This window comes from Lissotriton vulgaris, chromosome 4_1 (genome assembly GCF_964263255.1).
Source record: "Lissotriton vulgaris chromosome 4_1, aLisVul1.2, whole genome shotgun sequence".
NCBI lineage: Eukaryota > Metazoa > Chordata > Amphibia > Caudata > Salamandridae > Lissotriton > Lissotriton vulgaris.
In genome coordinates, this window is record NC_141691.1 from 1,475,627,213 (window position 1) to 1,475,640,427 (window position 13,215).

General features: G+C 48.6%; 1 protein-coding gene across 1 annotated transcript in view; it reads right to left on the bottom strand.

Annotated features, from left to right (window-relative positions):
- The window catches only part of PRKDC (protein kinase, DNA-activated, catalytic subunit), a 2,818,033-nt gene that overhangs the window by 2,194,788 nt on the left and 610,030 nt on the right, over positions 1-13,215 (bottom strand). The window lies entirely within an intron of this gene.

The following is a 13,215-nucleotide window of genomic DNA, read 5'->3' on the forward strand; positions in this document are numbered from 1 at the left end:
TGGGTTGTGATACAACCGGGGCCTCCTACCTTTTCTGTAAGGAAATCGACTTATGTTCAAAGATTATCATCCTGATCTGCATATATTAATAGTGCTGTAATAGTGACTGTAGTGTTTTGTGATATTTTAGAACAGAACCCTTTTGGCTCCTAATGGACTCCATAGAGCTGTGACATTGGTGTCAGAGCGGAATACCATGAAAGGTTGTTTTAGAATGTACAGTTCACAGTTACACGCATTAGAATAAAGATGTGTAATACTGGCTCCATATGTGCTGTGGTTATTGGCGGGTAGCCAGGCTGGGAAGATGCTATAAATGGCGACAAGATAGGGGATAAGTAACCCGAAGATTAACATGCTCTTCCAGAGTTTGCTGTTGTCAAAGGAAGCTGCTTGTGCATGGTACGTGTGCTGAAGTCAAATTTCTTAGAAAACAAGAGAAATGCCAGTACGGATTGTCATTCAAAAATATTTAACCTAAATGCATAAGCCATACACATTTGGAAGCTCATTAATTGCTTGTTTATTTCAAAATTACTCTACTTTTATCAAATAACAATTAAACACATAGTCAACAATCAAAGGGAAAATAATGAATCAATTGTGGACAAGGAGACTAAAAAACAATTCACTCATACCTTCATTCACACCATCACATGTATACTTGTACACAACATGCCTCATTCAGACCAGGTGCCCCGCATAGGGTCTACTAATTTCCCCTTATTGAGTGTGCACTGCTTGGATTGTATGCATGAGGCATGTTGTGTATAAGGTATGAAGGTAAGTGTGAATGAAGGTATGAATGAAATGTTTTTTAGAACCCTTGTCCCTAATTGATTCATTATTATCCCTTTGATTGTTGACTATGTGTTCAATTGTTATTTATATAGAGTAATTTTGAAATAAACAAGCTATTAATGAACTTCCAAATGTGTATGGCTTATGCATTTAGGTTAAATATTTTTGAATGACAATCAGTACTGGCATTTCTCTTGTTTTCTAGTATATTGGGCTCAGCCTTACTGATTAGAGCCATACCCGTTTTTGGTCTTAGCTGTCAAAAGATCGGTGTTGACGCCTCATGCACATGGAGTAAAAGCGCAACACCAGCTGCTGTAAAGTATGTGAAGACAGCGGAAGCGATGCAAAGAATTTGCACATTGATTGTAGAGAACTTGATATTCAAGCCACATACAAGGATACTACGCTGCCACGCAAGATAAAGTTGTACATTATACGGAGTGTTCGAACTGACAGTGGATACAACCTAGTTTACAAAGTACAGCTTCTGATAATTATAACCTACAAAATAACGCTGTGAACAGAAGCGCTCCAAGGTAGAGATCAACCAGGTATTACAAAAAAGCATATTGACATTTAACCAAAAGGGAAAAAATGACTTACTCTATGCACTGAAGAGAGCCCTCATACTACCACATTCGGTGAAGGTGTCTCAAGGAGAAGTGTTCATGGTTGTGCTTATGGATCCGTCCATACCCTAAGTGGTTCACTCACAAAGTTGCTGAGTGAGGCTCAGAACAACTTCACTGGTCATCAAAGAACAAAGATGCAAGAATGACTTTTGGAATAGTAAACTTTTTCAAATGGCTGTGAAGAAAGTCACATTTCCAACTCTCATTAAAGAGGAGTCGGAGGCCAGCACGTCACACGGTCTCACAGACGAATTGCAAACACCAAATCACAAGAAACCACTGCAGTGTCATTAAGTTCCACACTGGTCTACAATGCTGCAGGATTCCTGAAACCAAAAACAACAATTGATGGACAGAATGCAGAACAATGTCATACATTCACCCCAGTAAAGAGATCTGGGCCTAAATCCATTGTTTTTTGCACTCCACACCACCCCATTTTAGACATGGCCTTATGCAAATCAGCCTTGACCCTGGGCCTCATGGGAACAGTCCAGCCCGAACTGCCAAGCCAGGTCTTTCCTGGTCTGGAATCAAGCATCCTATGACCGGTTTCTGGCTATCAGCCGTCTTCAGCCAGGATAGCTTAACTCCAGTGTTGTGGAGAGCATGGGACTCACGTCTGAGCATACCCATGCGCATACCTATCCCATTCGGGGTGGAAAATGCAAAAATAACAGTTTATGGGAACAGTCCAGCCCGAACTGCCAAGCCATGTCTTTCCTGGACCTGTATTCTGTCCTTCAACTGTTTTGCATTCCTGAAACCACCACCACCATCTTTCGATACTGCTAAAAAGCAAAACATTGGCGATAGATGATGGTCTTTGTGGATAGAGACATTTGATGATTTCATTGATGCACTTGAAGAGACCGACAACAAAAAGATTATCAAGTATCTTAAAAATCTTGCTGGTGATTGTGAGAAAGAAGTGAAAGAAAATTCTGAAAACTGATGAAAAATGACATACTGTCAGATTAAAGAAACACTGATTCTAAAGTGTAATCCAGTACCAAACGCACAAGTTACTTACCTTCGGTAATGATATATCTGTAAGAAACAGTAGTTAGAGTTAGATTCCTTACCTTAGAATAACCCCAGGCGTCAGACTGGATCTGGAAAGTTTTGCCTAGCAGTACCTCTGCGCTTCGGTAGGAGTCGTCTGCGGCTCCGCGTCCGTCGTCGTTGGTGCAGGGATGATGTCGTTGGAGTACTTAGATGCCGCCCTCGCGCGCGGACGTCAGTTCTTATACACAGCTTTTCCGCGCCAGGATCGCAGAGCCATGATAAAAACAGACACTGGTGCCATGAAACTAGGGCCCTCAAAGGGAAGAACCTTAACCCTAGATATCGGAACGCAGAACAGGGAGGATGGGTGGGGCGGTAAGGAATCTAACACTAACTACTGTTTCTTACAGATACATCGTTATCGAAGGTAAGTAACTTGTGCATCTGAAAGAAACAGGTTAGTGTTAGATTCCTTACCTTAGAATAGATACCCCAGCAATGCCAACCCCGGTGGTGGGTCTGCGAACCAATGATCACACAAGAAAGTCTTGGAGAACAGAACGGCCAAAAAAGACATCTCTCCGGACTTGGCTATCCAGGCAGTAGTGTCTAGCAAACATGTGCAGCGAGGCCCACGTAGCTGCCTGACAGATGTCTTGCAAGGGGACTCCCCGACCCAGGGCAGTAGTAGCCGCCGTTGCCCGAGTGGAATGGGCCCTCCGCCCAACAGGAGGCTCCTATTTAGCCAAAAAGTAGCATACCTTGATGCACAGTACGACCCACCGAAAGATGGTGCGTTTGTGCACCGCCTGTCCCTTCTTCGCACCCACGTAACCAACCAAGAGCTGGTCGTCCACCCGGAACTGGCGTGTGCGGTCCAGATAGAATGAGAGCGCACGTTTTGGGTCCAGACGGTGGAGCCTCTCTTCCTCTTTCGAGGGATGCGGAGGCGGAAACAAGGTGGGCAAGGTGATGAACTGCCCGATGTGGAAGGTTGTGACTACCTTGGGCAGGAAAGAGGGACGCGTTCTCAAGACAACTTTGTCCGGATGGACAGAAAGGAAAGGAGGTTTGGAAGAAAGAGTCTGGAGCTCACTCACTCTCCTGGCAGAGGTGATGGCAACCAGGAAGGCAGTCTTAAGAGTGAGAAGACGAAGAGGGCAATTGTGAAGTGGCTCGAAAGGAGCGCATATCAAATAAGTAAGAACAAGGTTCAAGTCCCACTGAGGCATCACTAAAGGAACAGGAGGAAACATGTGAGTGATGCCCTTCAAGAATCTATTTACAACAGGGGACTTGAAAAGAGAAGGCTGATCAGGGAGCCTAAAAAAAGGCTGAAATGGCAGAGAGGTAGCCCTTGAAAGTGCCCAGCGCAGAGCCCTGCTGAGCAAAAGAAAGAAGAAAGAGGAGAACCTCTAAAAGGGGGGCAGAAAGGGGATCCACACCCTTTGCTGTGCACCATGCCACAAATTTGTTCCACCTGCAGGCGTATACCGATTTTGGGGTTGCCTGGCTGCCAGAATCACATCACAGACCTCAGGAGGCAAGTCAAATGGCCTCAACTGTCGCCACTCAATCTCCACGCAAGGAGGTGGAGACTGGACAGGTTCGGGTGGAGGACCGTTCCCTGCTGCTGTGACAGAAGGCCCTCCTGAAGAGGCAGACGAATCAGGGGATCAACTGACATGCGGAGTAGCTCGGGATACCAGTATCTTCGTGCCCAGTCCGGAGCCACAAGGATGACTTGGGCTCGGTCGCGCCTGATCTTCTTCAGCACTCTGGGCAGAAGTGGTATAGACGGAAAGGCGTACAACAGATCACAGCTCCACTCGCGACGAAAAGCGTCTCCGAGCGAGTGCCGCCTTGGAAATTCCTATGCGCAGAACTGTTGACATTGCACGTTCTCTTAGGTGGCGAAAAGATCTAACGAAGGCTTTCCCCCATCGCTGAAAGAGGCCTTGCGCCACATCAGAGTTCAGAGGCCATTCGGGATCCATCATGCACCGGCGGCTGAGTTCGTCCGCCCTGGCGTTCAGGGAACCTGCCAGGTGTTAAACCACCAGGGTGACGCCCTGGTGTTTCAGCCATTGCCAGAGGCGCAGAGCCTCCTGACAAAGGGTCCACGACCCTACCCCGCCCTGTTTGTTGCAGTACCACATGGCGGGGGCGTGGTCCGTGAACACCTCCACTACACTTCCCCGGAAAGAGGGAAGGAATGCCTTCAGTGCAAGTCGGATCGCCCGCAGCTCCAGAAAGTTGATATTGAGCCGGGTCTCCACCGGAGACCAGAGGCCTCTGATCTCCGCCTCTCCCATATCGTCCCCCAGACCTGGAGGGACGAGTCCGTCACAACTACGTGCTCCGGTTGGGGGTAGGAAGAGGGATCTGCTGTTGACCCAATCGCGGTCCGTGAGCCACCACTGCAACTGTCTCGAAGTGCCCTCCGAGATCAGGACGTGGTCGGACAGGTTTCCCTGATGCTGGGCTTACTGAAACTTCAGGTCCCACTGCAGAGACTGCATCCGCCACCTTGCGTGATGCACCAAAAGGATGCAGGAGGCCATCAGCCCCAGAAGCCGCAGCGTCAACCTGATCAAGACTCTGGATAAAGGCCGAAAGATCTGAATCAGAGCCTGAATATCCCGAACCCGCTGTTCGAGAGGATAAACCCGAATCTGCGCCGAGTCCAGAACCGCTAAGATGAAGAGGAGCTTATTAGAGGGACACAGGTGTGACTTTGGCACATTGATGGAGAACCCCAGCAGGTGCAAGAGGCCGGCCGTAGTCTGGAGGTGGCTGACTACTGTCTGCGGCGAGCCCGCCTTCAACAACCAGTCGTCGAGATAGGGGAATACTGACACCCCTAATCTGCACAGATGGGCTGCGACCACCGCCATCACTTTCGTGAACACCCGAGGGGCACTGGTAAGGCCGAAGAGGAGCACCGTAAACTGAAAGTGCTCGCGGCCTACCGTGAACCGCAGGTAACTCTGGTGGGCCGGCAGGACGGGGATGTGAAAATATGCGTCCTGCAAGTCCAACGCTACCATCCAGTCTTCTGGGTCTGGGGCAGCTAAGATCTGAGCCAAAGTCAGCATCTTGAACTTCTCCTTCCGGAGGAAGCCGTTGACGTTCCGCAGGTCCAAGATAAGGCGTAGGCCCCCTTTGCCCTTCTTGGGAACCAGAAAGTAATGGGAGTAACAACCACACCATACTTCTGGCCCAGGAACGCGCTTGATGGTCCCCTTGGCCAAGAGGGCCGTAACTTCCTCTTGCAGAAGTTGCAAGTGATCCCCCGAAACGCGGTGGTACTGCGGTGGCATGGCTGGAGGGGTCGCCTCGAAGGGGAGGGAGTAGCCCCTTCAGACGATTTGCAGCACACACCTGTCCGAAGTGATGTAGCACCAGTGGAGGAGGTGATGGCGAACCCTGCCCCCCACTGGCGTCGAATGGGCCTGAAAGCTCAGAATAGGAAGGCTTTGAGGCGGATGCTGCGGGGGTGGATGTGGACTGGCCTCGCCGCTGTCCCCTGGCACCGCCACGGCGGTTACCATGTCTGCCACCATGCTGGATGTTAGTCTGAGGCCCATGGCTGGCAGGACGTGAGGGGGAGCCCCTTCCTTGGCCATGAAAGGAGCAAAAGGCATAAGTCTGCTGGCGCTGGCCTGACAGGCCCAAGGACTTGGCCGTAACCCTGGAGTCCTTGAAACACTCAAGTGCACTGTCTGCCTTGTCCCCAAAAAGGGGACGGCCATCAAACGGCATGTCCATGAGGGAATTCTGGACATCAGTCGAAAAGTTGGCGGACCTCAGCCAGGCGTGGCGGCGAACCGCCACCGTCGTGGAAATCCCCCTCCCCAGCGAGTCCGTGGCATCCAGCCCACATCGGATAGAATACCGTCCTGCATCCCGCCCTTCCGCAAGGTCTTGAGCAAGTTTGACCCGGGCCTTCTCCAGGCAAGCTAGCAGCACATCCGCGACCGTGTCCCATAGAGAGTGGGTATAACGGCCCAAAAGGCAAGCGGTGTTGACCGACCGCAACCCCAAACTAAGTGAGGAGAACAGCTTCTTACCGAACGGCTCATACATTTTGGCTTCTCGATCAGGTGGTGCAGTCGGGAATGTGGTCTGGGAGTTAGAGGCCTGTATAACCAGGCTCTCTGGGGTGGGGTGGGTGGACAGGAAGCTAGAGTCGCCCGGGGCCAGGAAGTGGCGCCTGGCCACGTTCCGATCTACAGGGGGACCTGTAGCGGGCCTGGACCAAGTGCCCATCAGAACGTCATAAGGGCCTCATTTAACGGAAGTAGAGGATCCGAAGAGCTTGCCTGCGGTTTAAGGACCTCGGTGAGGAGGTTAGTCCTCGCGGCCGCGACGGGGAGCTCAAGAGCCAAGGCCTTGGCCGCCCTCGTCAGCACCATGCTGTAAGCAGCCCCGTCCTCCGTAGCCACGGTAGGAGGGGAGACAAAGCCAGTGTCGGGCAAAGTGCCCAAACCTCTGGCCTCCCCTAGATCAACTGCCCAGTCCTGAAACGACTGGCACTCTCTTGCCAGAGGGTCCTCAGACCCCTGCCAATCCCCCTCGCCTCTTTTCTCCTGATAGTCAGGTTCAAAGGATGGGGCCGGACCATAGAAGAATTGCTCTTCTCTCGCTGTCGAATGCGGCCGGATCTGGACCAAGGGAGGGACCGGGGACGACGATGTCCTGGGACAACGTCGGGGGCGACACCCTGGGGGTCGGTCCCAGCGGAGGTGTCGCAAGGCCGACAAGCAGCGACCCAGATCCGGTGGGGCCCTGCGGCGTCGGAACCGGAGTCGTCGACGGCGCCGGGGCCGAAGCACCCGATGGCACCAGGGCCGAAGCACCCTGCCCGCTTGGGCTCCTAGTCGGTGGCGCGGGGTCCAAAGGCGCCACAGCGGGACCCAACGGAGGAGAGAGCGACCTCATGGCCATGAGGAAGGCATCGATCTCCTCTGGCGTCGCGTTCAGCCCAGGGACCGGCGGGTATGGAGCTGGCAGCGGCGCCTGCGGCTCCCCCGAACCCCAGGCTACATCGCGCGAGCGTCGGGGGTGTTGGAAGAGCGATGTCGTCTCTTCGACTTCTTGTGCCTCTTACCTGAGGACTTGGAGCTCGACGAATGATGTCGACTTGCCGAGCTTCAATGACTGTGGCCCCGCGACCGGTCCTTCGACCTCCTCCTCGACCTGGACCGTGAACGGCGTGGGGCCGACTGCCGGAGCTTGAGGCGCTTATGGGACTGCTCCTGCTTAGCCTTCGACGTCAAGGCCCGGCCGTCGGGGCACAACTTGTAGTCATGGTCGGCCTCAAGGCCCCAAGGCAATACAGGCACCAGCGATGGGGGTCGGTAACCGACATCAGACGGTTGCTATCGGCACAGGGCTTGAAACCGGGCATCCCTACTGGCACCGATAGTCTTACGACTCGAAACAGGATCAAAAAGATCGAAAAAGTTAGTCCAAAAGTGACTAAGGAGTACTGCTTTTTCCGGATCTGCGCTTGCTGGCGTGGAAAAAAGAACTGACGTCAGCGCGCGAGGGCGGCGTCTAAGTACTCCGACGACGTCATCCCAGCGCCAACGACGCCGATGACGGAGCGGAGCCACAGACGACGCCTACCAACGTGCAGGGGTACTGCTACGCGAAACTTTCCGGATCCAGTCTGACGCCTGGGGATATTCTAAGGTAAGGAATCTAACACTAACCTGTTTCTTTCAGATGATGATTACAAAAGATATATTTTCAGTCAAGGACACCAAAGAGTTGGTGAAGCCATTGATGATTTGTGGGGAGACTTAATACGCTCATTAAACACTAAGTTCAATTAATGTAATGATGAGGAAGCTGTGCGACTTAGAGTTATTGATTGATGCTAGTCAGATTCATTCAGATGATGAATGTTGAGAGAAACTCTTGGTCTGGAGCGAGTGTTGATGGCAGACAGAGCTGAGGATTGTGCTGAAAGACAAGCCACTGTCAGAGGCTGGAGGTGCCCAAAGGGAATCAGTCATGGGCATAAAAGTAAGCCCTAGCAAAAAACTGAAGGATACAAAGTGCTGTCTACAAGTAAAAAGAAGTTATGCTCTAGTTTGCACATGAAGGTAAATGTCCCGCCCTTGCACAGATATGCAAAGGCTGTGGAAAAGAGAACCACTTTGTGACAATTTGTAAAGCAAAGGAAAAATCACGGCGCGAAGACAAAATGGCTGACAGAACATTATAGAGGTAAAGTTCAATGCAACTCCACAAGACCAAGCGGCGAAATCATTTGAGGCAAACTAACAATGAATGAAGTCGATTGTAATCTGTTGCGTCATGTCAATGTTTAACTCAGGAAAAAAGTGCATGTCGGACTGGCCACATGTGAGGAAAAATGTCAGTCAAGGAAATTTCAACATGCCAAAGCACCAAAGTCATATAAACTCTGTCTGAAACTAACATTAAATATAAATGAATGCTCAATACCTTTCATCATCGACAGTGGCACTTTGATAAATATAATGCTTGAAGAGAAATATCATGAATTGTCTATCACCTCGACTTAGGCCATTGAAAACCAAAGTGTACACTTGGGCTCCTTTGATGCCCATAAAAAGTAAAGGTTCATTTGTAGCGACACTGAAACAAGAAAACGAAGGTGCAAGCACCCATCCATATGCTCCAAGGTACAGAAACCTGCTCAGTTTCAATACAGCTGCTGATATGGGACTGATTTCTGTCAATTACAACCTGAATATTCACCAAAAAATAGTAAAATTCCCTTCATTGTTTAATGGTTGGGGAAAGCTAAAGACTATAACATATGACTATGCCCATCCTGTTGCTCAGAGACATAAACAAGTTGCTTTTCATTTACAAGAAGTGCTGAAAAAGAACTTGAATCATTACTTAAACATGACATTCAACTCGTTTGACGCCATGGGTTTCTCCCATAGTGGTAGCGCCCAAAAAGGGCACTGATATGCGCTGATATGCGCCAAACAAACAAGGCAATTGAACTAGAACGACATGCAGGTCCACATATTGCTGACATGATAACGCAACTAAATGGCACCAAGAGTTTCTCTCGCCTTGATTTAAAAAAAGGATATTATCAGTTGGATTTTGAAGAAGATTGCAGGTATATTACAAACTTTTCTACACACGTAGGTCTATTACGATATAAAAGACTCAGTTATTGAATTGTATCAGCTGCAGAACTTTTCCAAGACGTAATTCGATGTGTCATACAGCCGGTTGTGAATGCATTCAACTATAATGACATTCATTTTTGAAGCTACACAAAAGGAGCATGATAAAGCTCTCACTAAAATAGGTCACTGACTGACTAATGCAGGCCTGACTTTTAATGCAGACAAGTGTGAGTTCCACAAGACTAAATTAAAATTCTTTGGCCATATCTTTTCTGAAGGGGGTATGACACCCGATCCTGCTAAAGTACAAGCACTGTCTCATGCTGAACCCCCACAAGATGTAATGGTAATGTAATGTAGTTTCTTATATAGCGCACGTATCACCACAAAGGGTATCTCGGCGCTTGCTTTGGGAACCCGTGCTGGTTTTTCCCTGTGGGATAGCCCAGCTGGGCACCCCCAAGGTGAAAGCCAGGCATCCCGCCGCGGGGACCGTAGTGGAGATTGAGCAAGCTATTGCCCAGAGTTGCAGAGCGTGAACCCCTGATTCAAGTAGGCACCTAAGCGAGAATTATCAGGTCCGTGGACATTTGGGCTCCAAACCCTGCCGCGTCGGGAATTGAACCCTGGTCCCGGGCCGACCTCTGCTTCTGGGTCTGCCTCCTCTAACCGGTGAGCCACACTTCTCCAAGCAGCTCCTGGCCAGGCCCCGTTTTCCTGCTCACCTACTGAACAGGAAGCAGGCAGCCTCTCTCCCCTCCCCCAAGCCAATCACAATGCTGCAATGCCAGCGTTGTGATTGGTGGGGACGGCGCCCAGCCGGGCACCTATGGGGAGGCCATTTCTTCATGTAGGCTGCATGCAGCCTACATAGAAAAAAGGGAGAGTGTGCATGACTGGTTTGGTCGGCTCCAGAGGGCCGACCAAAAAGTCAGGGCCCGCAACATTGGGCAAGCCACTCCTCCTGACCCGCAACCAACCAAACACTTCTGCTTTCTTGCAGTGCGAGAAGCAGAAACATAAAATGGTAGTTTTACCACTGTAGGTTTCTACTTTTCGCACTGCGAGAAAGCATTGGGGTGACGCTCCTCCGCCCTAATGGAGGAGCCGCCCCTGGTGAGAAGTTTCAGGAAAATCAAACCAGCAATTGCAACGGCTTCTGAAATGGCCAATTTCAATCCAAAGCTTCACACATAATTGTTGTTGACTCTAGCCCCGTTGGGTTAGATACTATCCAGGCACAGCAGACACCTCAATGCTCAAATGCATATTGTGGCACATGCCAGTAGACATTTGTCCCAAACAGAACGTGCTTACTCCCAACCCAAGAAAGAAAGTTTGGCCATGTTATGGACAAGTGAACATTACCATGTATACCTTTATGGAAAGTCTGTTTCACAAGTAACTGTTCATCAAGCTTTATTGACTATCTTTGGCAATCCAAAAACCAAGGTGCCTCCTCACATTGAACAGTGGGGACTCCGATTAGAAGAGTATAATTACACCATTTTACATTGTCTAGGCAAGGATCAAAACCCTGCTAACTACTTTTCCAGAGTGCTTATACAAGGTCAAGGTACTCCATCCAAGGCAGCAGAAGCTTACATTAATTTAATTGTAAAGTCAAATACGCAGACTGTCATATCGTTAGCCCAGATCATCACTGCCACGAGCCATGATAGTTACATGCTGATGTTGAAAGATATAACAACACATCAGTATGGAACAGACATGCTCAACCTCTCACCAGTGATGGTGAATACCAAAGGTACAAAAGCGGGAAGGACATCACATCTACTAATGAAAACCAAATCAGTCTGAAGTATGTCACCTTGTTATCTTTAACAAAAAATACATTTTCATTTTTGGGGATTATTATGGTAGGATATTTTTAACTTACAACCAGCAACTTGTCTAAAGAAAGAAGTGTTCTCCTAAATTAGATTAGTTTCCACTTGACCAACACTTTGGCTACAGTTTCAGACCTGGATGTAGCAATGTCTAAATGTAGCTTCCAAAAGATCCACAAGGATCAACAACAGGGAAACAAACACCTCATTTGTTTAGTAGGAGTTGAATGACAAAGCTCTTTTCTAATGTTATTCCCAGAAAAAGAAAAACGTTTTTTGGGCATCAAAGAGCTCTCATACTGTGTGGTCAAATGTAAGAGGCATTGTAGTTTCTCTGTTTAGCGAAGTTCTGAGAGTTTCCTACAAAACACCCAGAGTTCAGATCAACATAATTAAGTCAGTGGGCTATTCACAGCAGTACAATGTATTGCACTGAACATTTACCGCTATGGTTTGCAACATACTGGTGGATGATACCCTGATATAGGAAAATTATTGAAGTATGTCAATCTATGAAAGAATATTAATCTATCAAAGATCAAATTCTAGAAATTTTAACACTGATGCTAGGGCTGCTCAACATTATACAGTGCAGGAAAAAAGTAAGCCAATTATTCATCAACCCCCACCTCCTTTGCCGTAAAGTGCAAATATGTACAAGTATTCAGAGCTACATTAAGCCCTAAATGTTCTGAAAAAGTAAGTAATTTGCCTTCCCTGAAGTGCAGGTGCCATTCAATATACATTATCTATTTTAAGCAATGCCCTGTACTCGTACAATACGTTCAAAACAGATATTCATTTATAATTATTATTTCATGTACAATTATAAACTGACAAATGCATACTAAACCAAGGGGTAGTCCCATTAATACTGCTAAAGTGAAAAGGTTTTAAAAAGTGCTTATTCCCTAAATAACAGGAGAGATCTAGAAGTGCCTGTGCCGAATGCTGCTGAAGTACAAAGTTGGCCCTTGGTTCCTATGGCATTTCTTCCACTGCGAAAACACCCCATATTCCCCTGTAGCGCTGGGCATGATACCAATACTCTTTCATGCTAATTTTACTGAACCATTTCCTCAGAGTAGTATAACCTGGTGATTTCCAGAGTTGCGAGCCACCATAATGGAAAAATAAATAAATAGTACGCTCCTTTTCCCAAACTGACTGAATGGCGAGACCTAGAAAGGTTATGGGGGATGAGGGCTTAACCGCATATCATACTCTTAGTGGAATCTACCCAAAAACCTGTACCCAATATTCAGAGACTGACTAGCACAACCAAAATATATGCTCCCGATCTCCTAATCCATCACATCTAGAGCATGTTTTAATGGTAGTTCTTAACATTTTAATAAGCTTCTCTGGAGTGTAATAAAACCTTCGGCCAATACTGCTGTACCACTTTGTAAATGTTCCCATGTGCCTCAAGCCAACAATGTTCAAAAGCTCAGAGCTGGACGTCCGAAGATTCATCAGGGGTGGGTTGCGTAGCAGAGTGACGCTAGTCAAAATTTACCCTTCGACAGCTAGCGGGGACCTCTTCCTACCAAACATGGAGCAGTATTATTTCGCAGCGCAGCTCCAGTGAGTGGCGAGATGGCTCGACGCGCGTCATCTGGAGGACTAAGTGACTTGCGCCCCAGGACTCACTGACCCACAGGTTGTAGCGCTGTTCCACCCTTCCAGAAGGGGAAGGCCGCCTGACCAACTACTAGTGGATGTGGCCCATGACTGCTTCTGTCGCAGTCTGCGACTCACACGCCATGTGAC